The sequence below is a fragment of the Pangasianodon hypophthalmus genome, chromosome 11 (genome assembly GCF_027358585.1).
Source record: "Pangasianodon hypophthalmus isolate fPanHyp1 chromosome 11, fPanHyp1.pri, whole genome shotgun sequence".
Lineage (NCBI taxonomy): Eukaryota > Metazoa > Chordata > Actinopteri > Siluriformes > Pangasiidae > Pangasianodon > Pangasianodon hypophthalmus.
In genome coordinates, this window is record NC_069720.1 from 1504428 (window position 1) to 1529448 (window position 25021).

A 25021-nucleotide genomic window follows, 5' to 3' on the forward strand; every position below is an offset into this window, starting at 1 on the left:
AAACACGCTGTGTGTCACAGTACGGTTTAGCGTAGCAGCTTAGCGACTGATTTACCGCTAGTTTTAGCATTCGGGAGCGCGCTCAGTGAGAGACTATAGTACTCTTATTGTATTCTTATCATAGTACATTTATTGTAGTACTCTCACTTCATTATCCTTACTGTATTACTGTATTATTCTGATTCTGTATTACTCTTATTGTTGTACTTTTACTCTGTATTACTACATTATTCTTACTCGATGACTTTTAATGCTACTGTATCACTTTTACTCTGCATTAAGCTTATTGTACTACTGTAATATTCTTTATGTAATATTCTTAAAGTATTCCTCTTACTCTGTATTACTTTTACTCTGCATTAAGCTTATTATACTACTGTAATATTCTTACAGTATTCCTCTTTACTCTGTATTACCTTTCATATGATAAGAAGAGTACAGTAAGACCAATGCAGTAGTATTAATAGTAATACAGAGTTTTACACTTATTGTATTACTCTTACTCTGTATTACACTTACTGTATTACTCTAACTGTAACAGTCTAACTGTAGTTTTCTTATTGTATTCATTTTACTTATTACATTACTATGACTGTCTTAATATTACTGTATTACTCTTATTGTTTTATTATTACTGTATTACTCTAACTGTACTGCTCTTATTATTCATCTTACTTTAGTTCTCTAACTGCATTGCTCTTATTTTATTACTTTCGCTCTGCTAACACACTCGTATCATTTCACTCGTGGTACATTTCTCAGACTGTATTACTCTTACTGTACTACTGTAACTTAATTACTCTGACTCTATTATTATTTTTACTGAATAATGCTTATTACATGCTTATTACATTACTGCTACTGTATTACTCTTAACTCACGATACATCAAAAAATGTCTGAGAATTTATCAGATAGAGTGATGTGACATGTATACATGGTGATATTTTTTTCTTTTTTCCACAAACTTCCAAAATAAACTTGCTGTAGTTTTTCAGTGCGTGCCTTTAAAAAATTATGGAATATAAAAACACACAAGGACTGAAAATAATAAACAATATATTATTATTATTATTATTATTATTATTATTATTATTATTATAAAGCATATTGTGATTATAGCACTATACTGAAATTGTGATATATTTAAAAATAAACCGGGAGGAATTACTTTTTGTTATTTTACAAAAAAATAGATCTGGAATTTATATGAGAGTCAAAAGTGCTCTGGTTTGTTATGGGGCTTATTTGCATATTGAATTACAGCATTAGAGATTTCTGTGATATATCAGCATCACAAGCGATATACTGTCCAGCCCTATTTCTAAAAACACTCCATTTTTTCTTCGTATATTAGATAAAATGATAAAGCGTGTATTTGGAGAACTCTCCGATGCCCCAAAAAAGAGACATCTAGACTCTTAGGCAGAGAAAAAAAACCTCCCCAGAATGATCCCTGTAATAAACTGGCAACGGCGTCCAAACAATTCACCACATTTGCTATTAAATAAGCCATGCAAAAAGCATGAGCGGGAGAAAAAAAGAAGGAGAAAACACACACACACACACCCACAAGTTACACATTTAAGGCGACAACAATTACGAAGGCAATGAAGGCCCATCATAAACACGGGTTTGATATATAAAAAAAAAGGCTTCGCATCATTTATTCATGCGCCAATTAAAGGTTAAACACATGGCAAAGGCTCAGCGTTTTCGGAGAGCAGCTGCACAGAGGCACAGCGAGACGGGAGGCCACAACAAGAAGCTTAGAAAGAGAGAGAGAGGGACAGAGAGAGAAAGAGGGAGAGAAAAAAAAGCAAACTAACTTTGTCTTGAAATGGTTTTGGCTGCGGGACAAGCTCTCCGCAAAAGAGCACGCACTGGCATAAACATTTGTACAAAATTATAAGTGCATACAGAGACGCATACGGCAGTCAACCACCCGCATGCTGAACCCTCTGCCTTCACGAGTGTGTGTGTGTGTGTGCGTGTGTGTGTGTGTGTGTGTGTGTATGAAGCTCCGAAAAACCACTGCATTTTAATTACTGCCAGCCACCACACTGCGCTGCTTTGATATGGAAATGACCCGCGGTCTTCATATGCATCACCGAAAAAAATCTTCCTCTGATTCATAAAAAACAATGTGTTACACCTGATAGTGCTGATTAGAGAGAGGAAATGTGTGTGTGTGTGTGTGTGTGTGTGAGAGAGAGAGAGAGAGAGAAAGAGAGAGAGAGAGAAAAGCTCACACTTCATTAATTCCACACATTCACATGTATTTTTCATACATAATAGAGAGAATATTTAAAACGATAAATTAAAGAGATGTTTGCAATGTTCTTAATTCTATTACAGTGTTTTATGACTGAAGGATCGCGTCGATGTTTCTGAGCGTCCGTTCTCATGTTTTCACGCGATGGCTCTCGAGCTCTCTATAAAGAGCTCTATTTTTACACCGGAACATTCTGGAACACGGCTGATATTGTGTCCTGTCAGGTCAAATCGGACCGTGTAAAGCCTTCCTTTCTTTCTTTCTTTCTTCCTTTCTTTCTTTCTTTCTTCACCTCGTGATGCGGCGAGTCCACAGGTGCGCATATTTCCCTAAAAGATGCTCTTATTCAGAGCACAGAAATCAAATCAGCTTCAAAGATAAGATCTGGATTAAGGGATGATTCATTTCAGTCTGCTTAATAGTCATGTTACAAGCTCTTCTGTCATACAGCCTCTCTCTCTTTCTCTCTCTCTCTCTTTCTCTCTCTCTCTCTCATTTTTTTATTATTTTTTTTTCTTTTGCTTCAGGAGCAGGTCTGCAATTTGGGTGTGTTGTTAAGTCATAGATAAGTATAGGCTGCCTAATTTCCACTTACAGTAAAGAGGGGGGGAAAGAAATAAGAAATACTTAAGGCGTGGAAAGATGTTAAAGATCCACACACACACACACACACACACACACAGCCGTCGTTCGATTGTTAGTATGGAATTACACCTTTGATTTTCTCCATCAGCGAGGTCAACGTCCCTGACTCAGGCTTGGAATAAATCATCGGGTTTTTACGAGACACATCAGCACAACACCTTCATCGAAGATGACAACAGTTTTGGAAAATCTGCTCTCGAGCCTAGAATAATAATCGCATCACTTTCTCTTTCAATACTAGTGTACTAGAGTGTGTCTTTCCTTGTCAGTGTATATCTTTTGTATATATACCCCTTGAGTGTGTGTCTTTTAACATATGACAATAAAAAGCTAATTAAATGTACAAGAGTGATCGTTAAGGTCCAGTTATGTTTTAAATCGTTATTAACGCTACACTACGTTCTTATTACTGTGTAATAAAAGGTGTACGCATGAACGTACCACCTGAGTGACACCCTGTTTTTTCTGTTACTTTTTGAAACTCGAGCACATATATATATATATATATATATATATATATATATATATATATATATATATATATATATATATATATAAATATATAAAATGAGCTAAGATCAAATAAATCAGCTCTATTTGTTGGGAATACGTTTTTCTTTTTTGTTTTTTCTTTCCTGCACATCACACATGAAAAGCAACTAATGCCATCCTAATTAAAAAAGTGCACCACAACTTCAATAATGCATTCCATAAACTTGAGATATTCTGCCACAAAAGCAGCAACGAGGGAAAGAAAGAAACACACACACACACAGAGAAAGAGAGAGAGAGAGAGAGAGAGAGAGACAACCTCCTAATGAACATGTTGCCATCGGTTTTGATCATTGTTGAAATATTCCACAGCAAATTAGCTAACGCTTAAAGACAGATGTCACAACATGTGCTGCTGCAGTTCTCTCTCGCCCCGGCTTTCCTCCCCTACGGCTGGTGCACGCCTTTACCTTTATACCAGACCTGCTGTTGTTTACCTCGGCTGGTGTTTATCATTAGGGCGCTGCATGCTGGCACGGTTCTAACCTCACCGAAATGAAACAGAGAGCTAAAAAACCCCTGAGTGCATTCCACTAGCATCAGTGTGATCCGAACCTCCACAGCTGTGCTATAGACAAAAATCAATTTGATGCATGGATAAATTCCTGTTATGCATGACAAACTGTTGCAGCATGCACATGACACACTATATATAAAAATAATATTCACTTCCATTTTCCACCCAAGAAGAAATTTCTGTAATATTATAGGCCTAGTGATATTATAAGCTTTTTTCCCCCCTTGACACACTCTAAGTGACCGGTGTAGCTGTTTCTCCTCCTAAATTTCTCCTCAATGCTTCTGCTCACATTCCTACAAGTAATATAATTTCAATGGCATGGAATTCATTTTGGTAAGGATATTATACATGGATAAATGAGTTACAGCATGAGCGACTGCATCTAGAAATTTCTCTCAGCATCAAGGACATAAAGACAGAAGTGCCTCTTGGTTTTTAACAAGAAGACCAAAGACCAGACAAGATCAGCAAAGACAGGACCAATTAGTGTAAATTAAGCAGGATGAAAGAAATGCAAAATTCACTTTATATCAAATGCAAAGAGTTTAGAAAAATTAGAAATGACTGAGCACTGCTGAGGAAAAAGACTCTTTACTAACATGCAAGCATCTCAGTCAGGGTAAATTATTTGAAGGAAATAACTGCATGTATTTGTCTAGATTTCTGTATAAATAATGCAGAACAGGAATGCTGCTAATAATTCATTCCAGTTTTAAAAAACAATCCGAAAAAAAAAAACACAGACAGGAATGTACAATTTAGCATGAAATAACTGAACAATAAATCTAAACAATCTTCCAAAAAAGATATTTTATTACTAAGCTTGTGATCCAAACCAAAGGCAAGACAACACCTGCAATTGTTTTAAAGAGAAAAGCAGATAAATAAAGACAGCAAACACTCTGTGCTTTACATTTTCTGCCCATTAAAGCACAGGAATGCGCTCGCTTTTCCTCCAATGGATTTTTTTTTTTCGGAATCACAGTGTAGCAAATTGCTCTAATCCGATTTAATGCTTCAGAATAATCACAGAACAATCACAAGAACCTCGTTGCTTTGCTTTACTGCTTTCCTTTATTCTAGCTTCCATATCTTACAAAAGAGGCGCGAGCCAAAAATATAGAATGATATAGATTGGTTTTTTTTCCAGATCATATGCATGTGTAGATTTAATTAAACAGACACGCGTGCTGCAACGCTTACTGTAAACACTGCATGCAGAGTAAACTAAAACCGCCAAAAAAAACCTAAATTCATCCTGAAAGTGCGCGCGGAAAGAATCAAAAGAGCCGGCAGCGCGCGCACACGTGACTGTCCAATGAGAAAGATCCGGGGCGAGCGAACACACACACACACACACACACACACACCAGCCTGCAGTGCGCTCGCGCTACAAAATGAAACCTAAAAAAAAAAAAAATTAAGAAAAAAGAAAAAGAAAGAAAGACATTTCCTTCCCATACAGTGCGCAAAAAGGAGAAGAAGAAGAAGAAAAAAAAAAAAAACAACTTACCGGCACCACATGCGACAATCGTTTCTCTCTCCAGATCCCCGGCTACAGGAAACGGCGCGGTGTGCACAGCGCGCGCGACGGCACGGTGTTTCCGCTAAGCCACGCGCAGACAGTCCTGGAGAGGAGAAGAAAAAAAGGAGCTCAATTTTTATTTATTTTTTTTTTTTTAAAGGGTGAAAGTTGAAAAATAAAAAGTTATGCACGGTGTTCGGGTGTTCGCTGCGTTTCCGCTTTTGTGATGTGAAGTCATTTTTATTTTTAATTTTTTTTACAAATTACTGATTGATGTGCAAATGATCAATCCATCCATCCATCCATTAATCAATCAGGATACATTCAGCTGTCTTGGAAATGCATGAATTATTATTATGATTATTGTAATTATAATAATGAGTTTGGAATAAAGGGGTAGTGAAGGGGTTTATTAGTTATAATAACCGACATGGTTTATTTCCTGCAAATGCGACAAATGCAAAACAATTGTCAGATCCCATCCAGAGTCTCTCTCTCTCTCTCTCTCTCTCTCTCACACACACACACACACACACACACACACACACACACTCGGGGAATAAAGCATGTCCACTGAGAGCCCAGGACAGGAGAGGACAGGAGGACAGGAGGACAGGACAGTGCAGCACATCCCTTGCCCAGCAATAATCAGGACAATGTGCTGAATCGGCGGTCTAATTATAAACGCGCCATGTGGACCTCCATTGCCGCCTTACCTTATGAGGGAAGTTGCACACACACAGCGGCACGGCAACTGTTCAAACCAGAATGCCATTAGCGGATCAGCTTCGACCCAACACTGGGACGAGCAGGGAGAGGTGGAGGAGGAGGAGGAGGAGGAGGAGGTGGAGGAGGTGGAGGTGGGGGATTGCTTTTCAAACAGCCCGTCTCACTTAAGACAAGAGTGTATTATTAGCCGCCCGGTTATTCTTATAGCTCCTTCTACACACTGGACACAAAGTTCAGCTGGAGAAGGGAGAGAAGTTAAGCTGGGTTTAATTAAGGTGTCCGATTGCGTCCCTGAACAACACAGCTTCTGTGTCTCCATCCGAGTTTATAAAGACAGACAGAGAGAGAGAGAGAGAGAGAGAGAGAGAGAAATGCAAACGAAATGAATTTCATATGAAATGTGTTTCGCTCACAAGTTTACATGATGCGCTTCATTTAAAAAGCTTGCATTTCTTTTTTATAATAATAATAATAATAATAATAATAATAATAATAATAATAATAATAATAATAAACAGAGAGGCTATACATTCCTAAAAAAAGACGTCAGAATGCTGTGTTTCTTATTAAAATATTATCAGCTCATGTCCAGCAGTCGCAAAGTCGCTTATCTCTCTCTCTCTCTGTGTGTGTGTGTGTGTGTGTGTGTGTGTGTGTGTCAGACAGCGGCTCTAGTTTGGAGGGAAACACCCTTCAGATGATGAGCTATCTCTGTCACACAGGCAAAGTTCACACGCATTGCAAGTCCGTGTGCTCTCTTAATACCTGCACACACACACACACACACACACACACACTGTGTTTAGGAAATCATGATGTCCTGTGTGTGTGTGTGTGTGTGAGAGAGAGAGAGAGAGAGAGAGAGAGGAATAAAAGAATGTATAGATTTCGGGTGTAAATATTAAGAAATATGAAAACTCCTCATAACCAAGCACGCGCTGTTCGAGGTTACAGAGTGCTATTTTCTGGAAATGATATTAAAGTGAAAATCACTTTATAACAGTTTAGTGCTGAAGTGAGTTAATTAACTCGCCAAACACTCCATTTACTGTGGTATCATTTACACAATTTACAGTCACCGTTTTAACAAAAAATTCCTTAGAATTAAAATCTTCACTTTTATTCTTCACTTACTTTTCAGTCGTCTATTTCGCAGGACTGGCGTTGTTGTTTTTTTTTGGGTTTTCCAGACCAACACACCAGTCTAAAAGTAGTCTTGCGTGTCCAAAGTTGTGTATTGTCTCTAAATGGATGAACACTTCATTTTAATTTATGACTTATGCATTCTTCTGAGGTCAATTCTCCTGACCTCGGAGGGAAAGTGAAGCCAAGAAGAATTTCCACGCTTTTTTTACTGACCTCTCTCTCTCTCTCTCTCTCTCTCTCTCTGCGCTGGCAACATGCACATGCACCATTTATTATAATTCTTATTTAGGAGTAGTGTTGTTTTCTGATCAGAGCGATTGAAACGTTTCTGCATGAAGCTGAAAGGAGGTCGAATCTGACCTGCGCTCTGTGCGTCACTGGTAATGAAGAGTACCGCTCTGTGGACGAAGAGTGAAATTGCTTCCTGAGCTGGAGAAGTTATCTGCCATCCGGATCACCACGAGACGTCTTATTAACACAGGAACAAAAGTGAGGCTTTAAATATTTCACTGCCTGTAAACCGCTCCGTGGTTTGGAGAATGGAAAGGTGTTGGTGATATCGGCTTCTTCACCGCCTGCGTGTAAAGCAGCGTAGGAGAAAAAGGGTCACTACACAGCCTGCCACCCGTGCAGGAGAAAAAGGTGAAACTTCACTTCAGAAACTGTTCACATTTAAAGCAGATCTACAAAAAAAGAAGAAGAAAAGAACTAGAACTAACCCTCCTGGCACCGGAGACCCCGAGCGCTACAAGTTCAGCCCCGCTGTCAACACGACAAGCAGGAGATCACCGCGATAAACAACAACAACAACAACAACAAGCAAACAAGACACTCTCATGCCAAACGCATACTTCAGCCCAAATCCCTGTCATGTCCTTGTCATGTTCCAGCGCTGATAATGATAATGACACAATGCACGCGCACAACGTGCTTTCGGAGAAAACGCGCAGAAACGCGCGACGCGAAACGTGTTAAAATGACGCGAACAACAGGTTAGAATGAAGTGAGTGGGGAAATTAAAAAAAAAAAAAAAAAAGTTTACCTCGATGTGAACCACGCGGGTCAGACCTCAGCCTCGTTGTCCCACGTCGTATCCCGATTCGGTACAAAACAAAACGTACAAAAATGAAAAAAAAAAAAAAATCAGTCTCGGCGAAAAAACAAAACCAGCAACTAAAAGTGGAAAGCGGAGCGCAGCGGGAACACGAAGTTCAACTGTCAACAAAAATGCTACGAGCTGCTACGAAATTGTCCCCGCTGGTGTGCAGAACAGAAAACAAGGACAGAAGAAGAAGAAGGAGAAGAAGAAGACGGCGGAGAGCTGCTGTCAATCTTGGCAATCAATGTGCGCGGCCATGTCGCAAGCATTCAAAGCATTTCCCGTCGTGCAACATCAGAAAGTGAGTGGCCAGGGGCATTGATGTGAGCAAGGCAAAAGAGGCAGGGCTCCCCCTCCCAGACAAGAGAGAGAGAGAGAGAGAGAGAGAGAGAATAGGAGGCTTCAGCGGGGAGGGGTGAAGGAACAGCGATTGTGGCCTCTCCAAAAAAAAAAAAAAAAAAGAGCGCACATGATGCATTAACTAAATCAATGAATGCATGGTCAAGTCTAAGGATTAAAGGTTCCACAAGGGTGCTTTGTGGCTTGATATTGAAAATATGAAGTACCTTTGCAACAAGAGCGGAGACTGGAGTCACTTCTTAGGGTTCGGACAACATGAAGAGCTCTTTCAAGAACCTTCTGGTTTTAGAATATAAAGCCAAGTTCTGCAGGTTTTCAGAAGACCTCAGAGTATTACAGCAGGTCCTGGAAGTGAACTGATTTGAATAATATGCTGATAAAAACCAAAAGGATGCACAGTCAGGAGGGATACTGCATCCTGCCCCAGTGCAATGCCTCGTTAACTGCCTGGTTTAGACGTCGGCAAAGCTTTTATTTAGCTATTTATTCATTTTCTTTTTTGCTTGTTACAGTAAGTGAGCATGTCGGGCTGCAGGAGTGTGACCTGATATTTGCTCTTTTTGCACAGAGGATTAACAGACTTGACTCGGGTTGCTCGAGGCTATAGCCTTCTGCATTGATATATTGAATGATGGCTAACACACACACACACACACTCGAGCTAAGGTGAAAAAAAATGGCCAGGTTTAAAGTGAGATCATTTACAGGTTTGTTGACGGTTTAGAAAGGATCCATGAATCTCCATCCTAAATCCGTGTCCATTTACTCATACAGTTTTATGCAATCTGTTATCAGAAGAGATGCAGTGGTTATTGCACCAGACAGGAATCTGTGAAAATTCAAACCAACTGGAATTATCTGATGAATTAAGTGCATGCCGCTAATTATTCATAAAAATCCCGACACTGCAGCTGAAGCGACTTTAACCACTGTGAAGTTCAGGTCAGAGGACAGTGTGAGATTGTGCACAAACAGTAACTGTCATTCTGAATACACTCCTAAAATCACTGTGCATTTCACTTTAATGCATAAGCTCCTATTAATTACAAATAAATACAGCAGATAATCGATTGGCTGCGTGACACTGAAGCCGGTTTCGCTGCGAGAATCGGCTGTAAATATGAGCACTTTGAACCAACATCACATTTGTTTGGTGGATTTAGATGGTCGATTTTTGCAGCGTCTTTATGCTGAAATGTTAAACTTTAGGCTGCAGCTAAAACAAATTTCACCCTATAACCAGGAGCAGACTTCAAAAAAAATTTTTTTAAATAAATTAAAATAAAAGCATTCGCCTGATAACTGCTTCAAATGCAGTCAAGTCTTCTCTCCAACAAGTCTTTTCTGCAATGCAAACCCAAACCTGAGTGAAATTTATTCCAATCCAGTGTAAAAAGCGCAGATTGGAGTGTAAGGATAAATAAGTGTGTGTACCAGCCAGGTGAAATCAATAGCAGGCCGTCAGTCATTCGGATCATGAAAACCCTGTGGACTGTGCTGTCAATTCCACTGGAAGGTGTGTCAGGTTTAAAAAAAAAAAGAAAAAGAAAAAGAAAGAAAGAAATTGGTAAATAAATTTCTCAAATGAAGTCTAGATAGTAGCTTATAAATCTGATTTTTTTAACCTAATGAAGCAAAATAAAATGATACTTAAATAATAACCTATAGAATAAAAGGACAACATAGATAGAAAGTGGTACTTACAATTACAGGGACAGATGCAGAGGAAAATGACGTTTGTTAACAGAAGAGTCACACAGGGCTAAAGAGAGAGGGGAGAGAGAAAGAGGGAGAGAGGGAGGGAGAAAGAATGTGTGTGTGTGTGTGAGAGAGAGTGAGAGAGAGAGAGAGAGAGAGAGAGAAAGAGAGAGAGATGTCCTTTCACAACATCTCTTCATATCTACTCTCCGGCTCTTGTCTTTCATTTTTTCATTTTCACATTCCCTTTGTTCCTGAGAAGAAAAAAGAAAAAGAAGAAAATCATATCCACTCGTCACATCTTCGTCCCCCAGCATCCATGAGCAGAGAAAAAGAGAAAAAGAGAAAAAGAGAAGATTAATTATTCACACGGAGCATTGACTTCAAGGCACAAGGGTTTTTCTGCTAAAACTTTTCCTCCTCTGCTACAGAGATGCAGCAAAATTCACTAACTCACTAACTGTCTGACAACAATAAATCAAAGGGTCAAAGGGTTTTTACTTTTTAAATTATTATTATTATTATTATTATTATTATTATTATTAGCCCATTTCAGGATCATTAGGATAAGCTTCACCTCTTGGATCTTCACGTCGCAAATCAAAGCTGATGTGTATCTTTTGGGAAATAAACTCTTTCTCAGCTGAACACACTTGAAAATGAAGCTTCTGCTTAAAAGTCAGGTTTTTAAAGGAAACAGTGATATCTCAAGAGCCTCTGCACCAAGGCTCCTGTAGGCACTTTTCTAGAAAAGACCAGTAGATTTTGTTATTTACAGTACAGCAGTCTACACAGCTCTCCATACCATACCTGCTGATACACTAACTACTGTGATAGTGTGGTAGTAAGGTAGTATGGTAGTAAGGTAGTAAGGTAGTATGGTAGTAAGGTAGTATGGTAATAAGGTAGTAAAGTAGTATGGTAGTAAGGTAGTAAGATAGTAAGATAGTATGGTAGTAAGATAGTATGGTAGTATGGTAGTAAGATAGTATGGTAGTAAGATAGTATGGTAGTAAGATAGTATGGTAGTAAGGTAGTAAGGTAGTAAGATAGTAAGATAGTATGGTATTAAGATAGTATGGTAGTAAGGTAATAAGGTAGTAAGGTAGTATGGTATTAAGATAGTATGGTAGTATGGTAGTATGGTAGTAAGATAGTATGGTAGTAAGATAGTATGGTAGTAAGATAGTATGGTAGTATGGTAATATGGTAGTAAGTTAGTAAGGTAGTATGGTAATAAGGTAGTAAGGTAGTATGGTAGTATGGTAGTAAGGTAGTATGGTAGTAAGATAGTATGGTAGTAAGATAGTATGGTAGTAAGGTAGTAAGGTAGTAAGATAGTATGGTATTAAGATAGTATGGTAGTAAGGTAGTAAGGTAGTATGGTATTAAGATAGTATGGTAGTATGGTAATAAGGTAATAAGGTAGTAAGGTAGTATGCATTGCCTTAGTATTAGTACTTAATAATCACTGTGAATGTTCAGCACAGTAATATACCACATTTGTAATGTTGCTCTTTTTGTACTGTAAGTCTGATTATTAAAAATGAATAATAATGAAAATAAAAATATATTATGGACCTGTTTTTTTTAATCCAGAAGAGAAGTCACAAGCATAAAACACAAGCAAATTTTTTTATTATTATTTATAATTGTCGGTAATCATTAGTGACATTGAGATTCGACCAAAAAGATCCTTTAAGTGATTTAATGGCGATTATAAACCTTTTTCCCCCTGACTTCAGGTACCGTGACTGGACTCGATCTATGGGCCTCAAACGCCACCTAAGGGTCAATCCTAGTACTGCATGTGTGTTTCACGAGCAAGTCAGATGTGTATTCGTGTTTGTGTCAGTACTGATGCTTTTGTGCTGAATATAATAAAATATATTTATTTATAAACACAAATATGTATTTAGTTTGCATTTAAAACTTCACTGTGTGACAGAAATTCTTTATTCACCTATACTCAAATAATTAAACATCCTTTTCTTAAACTGTGGAAACTTTATACATTTGTTGTTGCTGCTGTTGTTGTTGATGTTGCGTCGCTGTTGTTATACCTCTGAGCAAACCCTCGGATGTTCTTTGTAGAACTCTACAAAATAGTGTTTCTCTATCAGAACAGGTCGCAAGAAGAACATGGTTAGGAAACCAAGAACCGTTAATCACCCAATAAAACCTTAAAGAACCACTGAAGAACCCTTTTTTGTACCAAGAGGGTTCTTTGAGGTTTCTTTAGAGTTCAGTGAATTATTAAAGTTTCCCAGCTCCTTAAAAATTAGAACGCTTAGGGTTCTTCAGTTGTTCCTCTGGAGGAATGTATTCCAACATTGTACTGTAGAAACCTACAATACAGTGTTCCTTATCAGAAAAGGTTCCAAGTAGACCACTTTTCTGGAAGCTAAGGGCCCTTAATTATCCAAGGAACCCTCAAAGAACCCTTGAAGAACTACCAAGCTACCTAAGTGTTAACCACCAGATAGGTTCTAGGTAGTAAGGAGAAACTACGTAAGTTGTACCACACACTTACGTACACTCTTATACAAAGGAGTTCTTCAAAGGTCTTTAAAGTGTTGACTGGATAAATGAGAGTTCTTAGCTTCTTAAAATTTAGAACCCTTAAGGCTTTTCTGCTGTCTCTCTGGGGGAATGTTCTTTGGAGAACGCTATAACAGAGTGTTAACCTATCAAAAGGTTTGCAAGTTGAACCACTTCAGGAAGTTATGGACACTAAATTATACAATCAACGCTTAAAGATCTTCATAGAAGCCTACAATACAGTGTTCCCTGCCACAAAGGGTTCCAGGTAGACCAAGGTAGGAAGCTAAGGACCCTTAATTATCCAAGGAACCCTTAAAGAACTGCTGAAGAACAGCCAAAATAGCTAAATGTTAAAAATCTGACAAGTTCTAGGTAGTAAGGAGGAAATTATGAACAATAATTTGGAGTTTATAGTGCATGCTTACATACAATCTTATGAAAAAAAAGGGTTCATGTAGAGTGGGTTTTTCTGTTGTCTCTCTGGGGGAATGTTCTTTGGAGAACGTTAAAGTAGAGTGTGAACCTATCAAAAGGGTTGCAAGTTGAACGACTTTAGGAAGTTATCGATCCTTAAAGAACCCTTTGAAGAACAAGTTTTTTTTTCAAGGACCAAGACAAATAAATGTTAAATACGTAAGTATGATATTTTATTGTTTAAAAATCAAGCATGTTAGATAAGTCAAAGTTGAAATACTGCTTTAGCGTCTATTTACTAAACAGAAATACTTACAATATAATAACCTTCTGCTTAGTGATAATTGTAGCACATGTACTGGAGCCAGCCGAACACAACTAGCTTCAGGCACGATCGAATAAATTCAGAAATGTCAAAAAGTAATTTGGGAATAGCCTTGAGCAGCTGAAATCCAAAGCAGCAGGGACCAGAAATAAGAGAAAGAGAGAGAGAGAGAGAGCGAGAGAGAGAGAGAGAGGTGAAAATAAATAATAAAAACATTATGAGGCAACTCTTACTCCATGTCTTGTTGAAAAACGTTGCTCATCCAAAATGCGTGCATATTAGTTTCTGTTTTATTTGCAGCGTCTTCATGGGACTTCTCTGCTCCGCTATAGACGTGTCCCACCTTTTGAATAATATTAAAAAACAGGAGGTCATTACTGGTCTTTTAAGGCAGTAATTAAGGGGTTCTGTGGCACGGAGGCAGACGGTTTAAAGCCTACAGGCCTGGTCTGGAAGAATGTTCCCATCCAGCTTGTTAGAGAACGAGGCAGCACGCATCTCATTAGCATATCGTGAAATGCTTTGATACGTTGTGAAATGCAAAAGCCGGCTCTATTAATATTTCAGAGGGGCCTGCATAAAAATCAACATTTTTGTTACATTAAATTAACACGTGTTCCTCTCGCGTTCTGCATGTTTAATTAGGGCGAGCTCTTGTGTCAGAAGGAATACGGAGAGTGCCGTGTGATTTGTTGTGATTACTCGGGAACAGTGAAGAACACTTCACGAATATATTTGTCTGCTACTCCCAAAAATGCCTTGTATGGACTTTGCTCAGGAAAAGCTCAATTGCACAGATGGTAGTAGCTGAGAGGGAACTGAGATCGCTGCTGTGTGTGTACAAGCAGCACAGAACATACACACACTGGCTTTATTAATGCTACTATATTAGAACAATCAGAACTCTTTGGTTCTCCTTTTGGGGGACTTTTTAAATGTTTATTGTAGTATATTAAAGCAGTGTAAAAGAGTGTTTCTGTATCAGAAAGTGGTGCAAGTAGAACCCATAATTATCTAATGATCCCTTAAAGAACCTTTGAGGAACCCTCTTTCTTTAAAAGAGTACCAAGTTCCAAGACTAAATGTCAAACTCCTGACAGGTTCTAGGTATTAAGAAGAAAACAATGAGCAATAATTTGGAGTTCTTTAAGGTGTAATGGATAAAGAAGGGTTCTTAGCTTCTTTAAATTTAAGACCCTTAAGGTTCTTCAGTTGTGACTCTGGGGGAATGCTCTTTGTATAAATCTACAATAGATAGGGTTCTTTCTGGGTTTCCTCTCAGAAAGAGTTCCAAGTAGACCACTTTTAGCAAGCTAAGGACCCTTAATTATTCAAGAAACCCTTAAAGAACACTTAAAGGACCACCAAGAGTGCAAAATGTTAAGTTTCTGACAGGTTCTAGGTGTTAAGAAGAAAAAAAAGGGTTGTTCAAGGGTTCTTTCTGGGTTCGTTCTTTGGACAAAGAGGGGGTTTTCCTATTGAAAAGGGTTGGAAGTAGAACCATCCTGGATGCTGAGATCCATTATTTATCCAATGAACCCTTAAAGAACCCTTCAAGATCCCTTTTTCAAAGAGTCTAGCAAGTGCCAAGAAGTTAAATAATAAGCATCTGACAGTTCTAGGACTCTATGTTCTAGGACTCTTAGAAAAAATGGGTTCTTCAAGGGTTCACTGGATAATTAAGAGCTCGTAGCATCTAAAAATGGCTCTACTTGGAATTTTTTTCTGATTGGAAACATTTTACTGTAGGGTTCTGCATAGAACATTTAAGGGTTTCCCAGAGGCACGACTGAAGAACCTTTAAACATTCTACATTTTTTTCAGTGTTATTTTAAGAAGCTAAGAAACCTTAATACACAATTAATACATACACTCTTAGAAAAAAAGGTTCTTTAAAAGATTTACTAGATAATTATAAGAATTCTTAGCTTCTTAAAACTTTGAATTTCTAAGAGTTCTTCAGTTGTCCTTCTGGAGAAACGCTTAAATGTTCTTTGTAGAAACCTGCAAGTTCTAAAAGCGAGAGTTTCAATATCAGAAATGGTTGCAACATTGAACCACTTTAGGAAGCTAAGAATGCTTAATTAACGCTTAAAGAACCATTAAGGAACTACCAGAAGAGTTAAAAGAAGAAAAATAACGAGCGATAATTTGGAGTTTGTATATGTAGACTTACCCAGTTAATACACACACTTGGAAAAAAAGAGAAAAAAAAGGTTTTAATTGTGTAATTTAGGTTTCTTAGCTTCTTAAAATAGCTTTCAGAAATTTGAAACACTGAAATAGCATCTGATATCAAAAAGTAAACCTCTTTTTAGAAAGCTATGAACTGTTATTTATTGATGAAACCATTAAAGGTTAAAAATTAATGCCAAAATAACTGTATAAGCAAAAGACTGAATTTTTTCAGTATCTATATCACAATTTCCGAGAGGATGAGTTTAACTCAGAACACTAGAGCTTTCAGGAAGTGTGAGTATTTTAGCATTTAGGGAAAGTGCTGAAATACTTTTTAATCAATGACGATGTGGAAATTTCTGAACACCTAAAGGTGATATCTTTGTGAACTTTTTCTATGCTAGTACAGCGTTAGCATTAACAGAATAACCACTTATTCACAGTTTTATTTCTTTCACACCATAATAACCATGTGTTGTTTTTTTAATTTAATCCTGCTCTCTTAATTAATACTGCTTTCCTTAATTGAAAAGATTACATATAGAGATTTTCCTCCAGGAGCTACAAGGCATAGTTGACACTGGCAGTTGAATAAAGCTACCTTGAAGCTCGACACAAAAGAAAGGATAGATGGATTTATATTTCTAGACAAGAAAAGAATGCACTCATTGTGCATGAGAAAGCCATTTTTATTATTTTTATTATTGTTGCTTTTGTCAAAGTCATTTTTTCCCTCAATCACCTCAACACTTAAGCCTTGATACGGTTTTCCAGCGAGGCAGCCGTGAGCTCTCGATTCTTTTCAACATTTCTAACATTGCTAAGTGCGCTCATAAAAAGGGGAGAAAATGACAAACTGCAAGCTATTATGTGGCAGGAAGAAGCAAAAAAAAACAGGACGAGAATGTCAGTGGTTGGAAAAAGCAATTCATTAAGAGATTTTGTGTAGTGAGACTTTAGAAACATTTTAATTATAGATAAGAACTACTTGGGAGGGACACGTGTGGAACATGTTTTATTATTTTTTTTTTAATGAAATAATAATGGTGAAAAGTAGCATGTTGTGTGAAGTTGAATGGCCCAGAACATTATCATGAATCTGCGTCTGCATTCGGTTACAAACTGTTAAGAGCCGGCACAGAGGTTTGCTGTATAGTTGGAGTAATATGAGCTTTCTCTGACGAAACATTCACCTGATGAAGTTTGGACTGGAAGATTGTAACTCTCGTTCTCTTTTTTTATATCTCTCTTTTTTTTAAATTGTGATCTCTCTCTCCCTCTCTCTTTTTTTTAGAAGAGCAAAGCAGTTGGCATTAATGACATTTTTCAAGATCTTTAGCATTACAGAGAGTTGAATATGCACTTGTAAAATTCAAATCTATCAATTCAAATCTACTGTACTGAGATTATTCAATAATATACAACATTATTTCCGGTCCTCTAATCTGATTGGACGAGTGGCGTTCCAGGAATGCTTATATTTAGTATAACCGCACCAGGACGTTTCACTCTGCTATACTGTGCACTGTTAATACACTAGAGTTAATGACATCATCAAATGACAAACGATATGTTTTTCATGAATATATCTTCTGACTTAAATTATGAAAGCTCATGAGACGAAGATGAAAAGGATGAAGGGACGTCAATTGCACCTTTAACAGAAATGTACAAATCATTGTGAGCTAGCTATTCAGCAAAAATAAAAAATGATTTGACCGCATTGTGTCCGAAATATCAGTTACTCAATATTAATTTCTTATTTATTAAACTGTCATATAAAAGAAATATCATACTCACAATCATGCTGTTGTACTGAATATTGTGCAGATATTCAGTATAAATGCACTCTTGCTTGTGCAATATTGTTTTAATTAGATCGAAAATAAATCATCAGCTAGTTAACCACATTTGTGTGTTTGCGAATTCTGTGCTAAAAAAAACTCAATGCTGTTACTCATTTAAAAGCAAAAAGCAGCAATGAAGCCTTGTAAAACAAACTGTTGTTTGAGATTTTTCTGCTATTTTTAAGGTTTTCTTGGATTCAATGTTTAAAAAGTTTCATTTTTAAGAGTCACAATGGCTACAATGTCATTACAGTTGTGGAATTTCCCAGCTAACGTGAAGATCTGCACACAGAGCGACTTATCTAAAGTCACTTTACACTGTACAACTTTGGTCAGATTTTTCTCTCGTAGACAAAAAATTGCACATCGTAAAATAATTATTTTGGAGTGAGCTGAGTTTGGTGGTCTTGCAACGCCAAATGTGACATGGTGACATTATCAGCTGCCAATTTAGCGCCACCGTGACCAAAGATGGCCGACAGTGTCGACACTGTCAGTGTGAGAAATTCTGATTAAAATCTCAGATAGTGAGCGCTGCTACGACACTCGTCTAAAATCCACCAACAGGACAGCGACAGACATGGTAATGAAACATGCTAATGAATGGAAAAAATCTTAAATTATTATTACTATTAAGATATTAACTCAAGCTCACTGTGAAGAACGTGTGTGTTTATCCGAGTCCGTTTTTTGCACGATTGCCAGATCACGCTGATGATGACGTAAGCAGCGTCGTACGTAGTCATTCTCTTTAACCGCAGGTCTATCGTTAGAGGATCTTCATCGTATCATATAATCTGAAGAACACACGCTATCACACAGTCTGTTACAGCACTCAGAACAGATTTTATTGGGATCTCTGACAGCATGACAGAGCTGAAACTGCACAGTCTAAAACTGGCTTATGGGGAAAAAACTGCACTGGGACTCAGACTCCTAGTGAACAGCTCGTGACGCAATTCATAATTGGGTCTAATGAAAGCTGAAGTGAAAAGAGCCTGCATTAAGCCATGTTCTGCTGTAGAGAGCAGGATGCAAGTGAAATTTAACCGGTTACTCTGTAGACGAGCATTAATATTCGTTACAGATAGTCAGTAGAGATGAAGAGTGATTCAGGAGATGAGACAAGATTTTTTTTTCCCCCTCAAAGTCTTATTTAATCTTTATTATACAATTTTGAAAATATCAAGGCCTTTTCGTTATGCGATGGCTGTGTTGCCATGACATATTTGAGAGCTGCTTGAATATGTGGTTATTATATATAAACGTCATAAGCAGGAATGTGACATGTACCAAGGACTCGTACAATATGAGAGAAATCCTTCCTTATAGCACGATACTGAGAGCCATCGACGCCTCCGTCACTCGCTCAGGCCACGACCGCGTTCGATTATTTATAACGGCACAGGAAAGCAATTTACTTACATACAATGTCCAATGAGATCCTCAGTCCTCACTAACTGACCATAAATCTTCTTCTTGTTTCTTTAAATTTCACACACACCACTAACTTCTCAGCACCAAGCAACAAATTAGCACCAGAGTCGCTAAACGCATCACAGATCTTTCAATACAAACATATTTCATGTGTTTTTAAAGGGAGATGAATTAGAACACAATTACAGCTTTAATTTCACTGAGAATATACATGAACATTGTTAGATTAAAGATTAAACGTTGTGTTTGTGAGATCCTCCAGGTCAGCCTTGTTAATAATTCACAGACAGAGTTCACAACACACAGCGAGAAAAAGCACGGCTGACGCTTTTGTTTTTCACACGCCGGGCCCTCGAGTGTTCTTTGTCTCTTTCTGCCTTAATGCGAAGTGAAAGGTGCAGCAAAAAGGCTTCCCCAAGTTAAATGGACTGTTAGATCAAACGAGAGCCTCAAGGGCATTTCACCTCAGCCGTGTTTACAGAAAGCTTCCCCGTACCGTAGGCTACCGGCGAGAGTTAATGGAGCATGACAGAGTTGCGTTGTTTTGCTGAATGGAACGTTTTGACATGCTAACAGGGTAGGCTAATCAGCACTACCCCCGTCTTATTACTAACCCATCAGGAGTGGATCTTTACTATCAAGCAAACAGACACAATCTGACATTTTTGATCACAAACATCTCATCTGACATTGAGAAGAATTTACGCTCGAAGGTATTCACAGTGCGTTTTAAATAACGCAGCCTCGCTGTTCATGTTAAATCAGCGGTGATAAAAGAGCAGAAGATTATTATATCAGTGGTAGCTTTTGTATTCGCATGAGTGATGGAACAACAGAAACACAGCAATTGTTTGCCTTTGAATGGAAACAGTAGAAAAGGAATGAAATAAATCTAAGGAGTGAATTTCTGCTCCCACACCTTTAACGCTGCTTGTTAAGAGCCTGCAGTGCCGTTTTATTTCAGTTTAGACCAGAGCGCTATTTCTTGAATCAGAAGATGTGGATTATTTTTCTATAACCTCATGACTTTTTTTTATTGCATTCCTCTTAATACATTACATGACTTCTTAATACCAGCTCATTCACAGGGACTTTACACAGCGGACACTCCACATAAACAGATTTAAAAACATGATTAATCGTTGATATGGTGAAGTCTTTTACGGAGACGTTTATTAAACGTTTAAGTAAGGAGTCTCCAGTGTCAGTGCTTTGTCACAGTCAGCTGTAACTTTAACTTTTACTCTATCTTCAGGACAGAGGAGTTTACGCTTTGCGGTTTCTTGGCTGCATTTTTTTGTCTTATTAACTTCAAGAGAGAGAAGAAAGAGATGCTGGTGCAGGAACGACTGTTTATAGCTGCTATAACGTAAGTGAGAACAGGAAATCGCTTGTCTTACGGATCTTCCACAACATTAAATGTAATTATAAATGGTCTAAAAATGTGTGACGTATCATTCGTTAATAAATTCATTAATAAATTCATTAATAAAACTTGTAATTGTTGAGAAATTGCTGTGGAATAAAACGAGGAATAAAACACTTCTGGGTGTGCTGTTACAGGAAAATAATCCACTTCAGGTTGTAGATGGTTCGCATCGTGTTTTATTCCTTACATATTCAACCTTGGGATCTGTATACACGAAAAACAAGGAAGTAAAGTGAGAGCTGCTGAAGGAATCCAGATTTTCACCTACTGGCCTCATTAACCAGTAAGAAGTAAAAAGTAAGGAGCGAAGGCGACCTTGTCTAAAAGTCTGGCCAGGAAACGACAAAGTAATATAAACTGTCAAAAAGGGGGAAAACTGAATATATTATTAATGTGCATAAGGGCATCTCAATCCCAGCATGCACTGGCCCTGATTTTTATCTCATAATTTGTTCCCCCAATATGTCCAGAGGTGGTATTATGTCTTGACCTCTTGAACGTCTGTTAAATTTCATTGTCAAGTATATTTCACGGAGGTAATTATTCCCCACTGGTTCCACCACGTGCACCGTTTTCCCTGTTTCATTTCACAGCCGCACACCAGGCCTCCACTTCCTCCTGACCGTTTCCTTTTTGTCAGGTCTGATCAGCGATGTAAAAAACCAGAGCCTCACGACAAATATAACGTAACGTAATGTAAGAAGTGCCACAGTCAGGCGATTGGTTCTTCTCCAATGATGAATAAATGACCTCCTGATGGGAGGAGAAAGGAGGAAAGTTTGGGGGGTCCTGAAAATGTGGACGTCACAAATTTATCGTGAAAATTGTATTCATGTTAACTACAGAATTAATCGCTGTTCAGAAGAAACGTGAGATTCTGACCTTAAACACATTTTTCTTGCGTGATATCGGCCCGAGTGAGGAGCAGGATAAAGTCCAGCGCCACTGTCTGACAGTTTGATGTAACTATGATACGTCTTGCTGAATGTTATGTTTTGGCTGTAAATTCACTCAAAAACACTATGGAAGTCATTCAATGCTGAATGAATACATAAATAATAAATACATAAATAAATATGACATAATTCATTAATTAAATTTATCAACAACTGAGGCTGCTGAGTAATGAGTGTGGAAGCCGTTTTGTTTAATTAAACATTAATATATTGGCGATATACTACACTCCTATTAGATTTATTTCAATGCTCAGCGTTTTCTCTTTCATATATCTACAGTTATATCTTATGTCTACAAATGTTTACGTCCCACTGCACTACCACACTGCACTCTTAGACTGTATTCTTTTTAATATATATTTATTCTTATTTTATTTCCATTTATAACGTTAACTTCTCTAAGTATACTTCTAACTCTCTGTGCTGCTATTCTCCCTCTGGGATGAATATCTATCTATCTATCTATCTATCTATCTATCTATCTCATCATCATCATATTAGTCTTTTATGTTACATCATATTGCATTGACTGCAAAGTTTGGAGAAAAGCTGTCCAATTCTTCAGTCCGCATTTTCTATCCCTGATTTATGTTCAGGTTTAAAGGGGAGTGTTTGTGTTTAAAGGCGGTGGTCTAGATGCCTCGGACGCTGCTACTCAAGAAATATCTGGCATCCTTGATGGCGTGAACTCCATGCAGGTGATTTTAATAACCTGAAGCTCAGTGGAGCTCAGAAAATCAGCTTCAGCAGCTGCATAACCCGACTCTGAATACCAGGAACTTTCCCTGCGTAAATATTGACATAATTTTCGGACTTAAATCAAAAATATCTCTGAATACAGGTCTTAATTATTTGCATAAGAAGCAAGTATGCGTTATGATACCTTTACGTAAATAAGTGTTTTTTCCAGTGTTCACTCAAAATAGAATACATAATCATAATTAATATTTATTTACCTCCATCTTCACCCTCATCATCATCATCATCATCATCATCCCTTTCTCCCTATTAGACCTGATACCATCACTATACCTCCATCATCATCATCATCATCATCCCTTTCTCCCTATTAGACCTGATACCATCACTGTACCTCCATCTTCACCCTCATCATCATCATCATCATCATCCTCCCTTTCTCCCCATTAGACCTGATACCATCATTGTACCTCCATCTTCACGTTCATCATCATCATCATCATCATCATCCTCCCTTTCTCCCTATTAGACCTGATACCATCACTATACCTCCATCATCATCATCATCATCATCATCCCTTTCTCCCCATTAGAACTGATTACATCATTGTACCTCCATCTTCACCCTCATCATCATCATCATCATCATCCTCCCTTTCTCCCCATTAGACCTGATACCATCACTGTACCTCCATCTTCACCCTCATCATCATCATCATCATCATCCTCCCTTTCTCCCCATTAGACCTGATACCATCACTGTACCTCCATCTTCACCCTCATCATCATCATCATCATCCTCCCTTTCTCCCCATTAGACCTGATACCATCATTGTACCTCCATCTTCACGTTCATCATCATCATCATCATCATCATCATCCTCCCTTTCTCCCTATTAGACCTGATACCATCACTATACCTCCATCATCATCATCATCATCATCATCCCTTTCTCCCCATTAGACCTGATTACATCATTGTACCTCCATCTTCACCCTCATCATCATCATCATCATCATCATCCCTTTCTCCCCATTAGAACTGATTACATCATTGTACCTCCATCTTCACGTTCATCATCATCATCATCCTCACTCTCACTTTCTCCATGTAAGTTGCCCATCATCTTCCTCATCACATTCATCCTCACTGTTATCCACTGGAAGTGATCCCTCTGCTCTACACTTCAGTAGAACAAAGATGCATTCATCTTATACATAATAGAATAATGTGCTATAATTCTAACGTAACATCAGTTTTAAAAACACAACACTTCTATGGCTACCTAATATTTACTAATGGCCTAGTGTGATTCCCTTATAGTACATTATTGTTACCTCGGGGCCGCTTGCACATTTTCATAATTTTCTAAGAGACATTTATATATTTCTGATAAAAATGTACTCAAAATACATCTTGACTTACCAATAAACGTGGATAATATTTTTATCCTAATGAAATATGACTGGAATGTTGCTTATAAGGTCCATTTTTACTAGAGAAAATATGGTGCTGCAGCACATGTGCACACCTGATGAAAGAAAACTCAAATTGGCTGCCAGGGGATCACATGACCAGTGCTTGCATTTCTATTGGGTGGTACTGGCTCCTCCCACTTTGATTTAGACAGAGTCAGAAAACTAGTTGTTGTTGTTGTTCTTCTTCTTCTCCTTCTTCTTCTTCTTCTCCTTCTTCTGTTGTTGCAGCAAGCCAAACCTGTCCACGTTGCCCGGAGGCAACACTGTACCATAAAGGGTTAAACATTCTTCAGTTGTTTCTTTGAGGAAACTTAAAATATTCTATGTAGAACCTCCAACACAGTGCTTAACTATCAGAAATGGAATAAAGAAGTTAAGAGCCCATAATTTTCAACAAACCCTTAAATAACCCTTTTTTTTAAAAGAGTGTAGACATGGATGTAGACTGTTGCACCATTTCTTCTTAATCACAGTGATGAATAAATGAAGCTACACTTTTCCAATCTTCTCAAGGTGACATTCTTTCATTCAGATGAAGGACACTGAACACATTCAAAACCCAAATGCAACTTCACTTAAAAAAAAAACCTTTTAGCCTCTGTGTCTATTCATAAAATAAAAATGGAATAAAGTTGTGAATACAATGGCGTTTGTGGTGAATCAGAAGAAAAGTAAAAATTTTTATTTTTTTTTCCTCAGTAATGTCTCAAGTCACATTTTACATGATCATAAGTGTCTGACGAGTGATTATGTGATCATGTGGAAAAAAAATAATATTCACGGGAGAAAATTGCATGTGAATATAAAAAATATTTGATACATGCGTATAAAATTGATGTGTAAATAAATTAATCATGTGCAAAAATCACATGAAAAGGAATGAAATCTTTGCAAAAAAAGTTACTTGATAAGAAAAACCCATGCATTCCATGCAACCCACGGAATCACGTGAAAAATCACGTGGAAATAAATGCACCATGGAAAAAACTTACGATTTGTTACATGAACATAAAATCGCGTGCATTATATGTGGAAAATTAACCGTGTGTAAAAATAAAAGAGTAATGTGGAAAAAATCATGACAAATTGACATGAAAAATGAAATATAAATTTTAAAAAATCACATGCATATCATAAGAAAAATGTTCAAGAGCAAATAATAACC

At 37.7% G+C, this 25021-nt stretch overlaps 1 protein-coding gene across 10 annotated transcripts in view; it reads right to left on the reverse strand.

The window, feature by feature from the left end:
- The window catches only part of sox6 (SRY-box transcription factor 6), a 178339-nt gene extending 168001 nt beyond the window's left edge, over nt 1-10338 (reverse strand). For 3 of the 10 annotated variants that reach the window (XM_034308752.2, XM_034308749.2, XM_034308745.2), the window contains exons 1-2: nt 8434-8762; nt 5505-5619 (exon numbers count right to left, since the gene is read on the reverse strand). The gene's annotated coding sequence lies outside the window, so the exon portion shown is untranslated. The other 7 variants (XM_053238096.1, XM_053238094.1, XM_053238095.1 and 4 more) reach the window with 7 other exon arrangements.
- Between the last annotated feature and the right edge of the window lie 14683 nt (nt 10339-25021).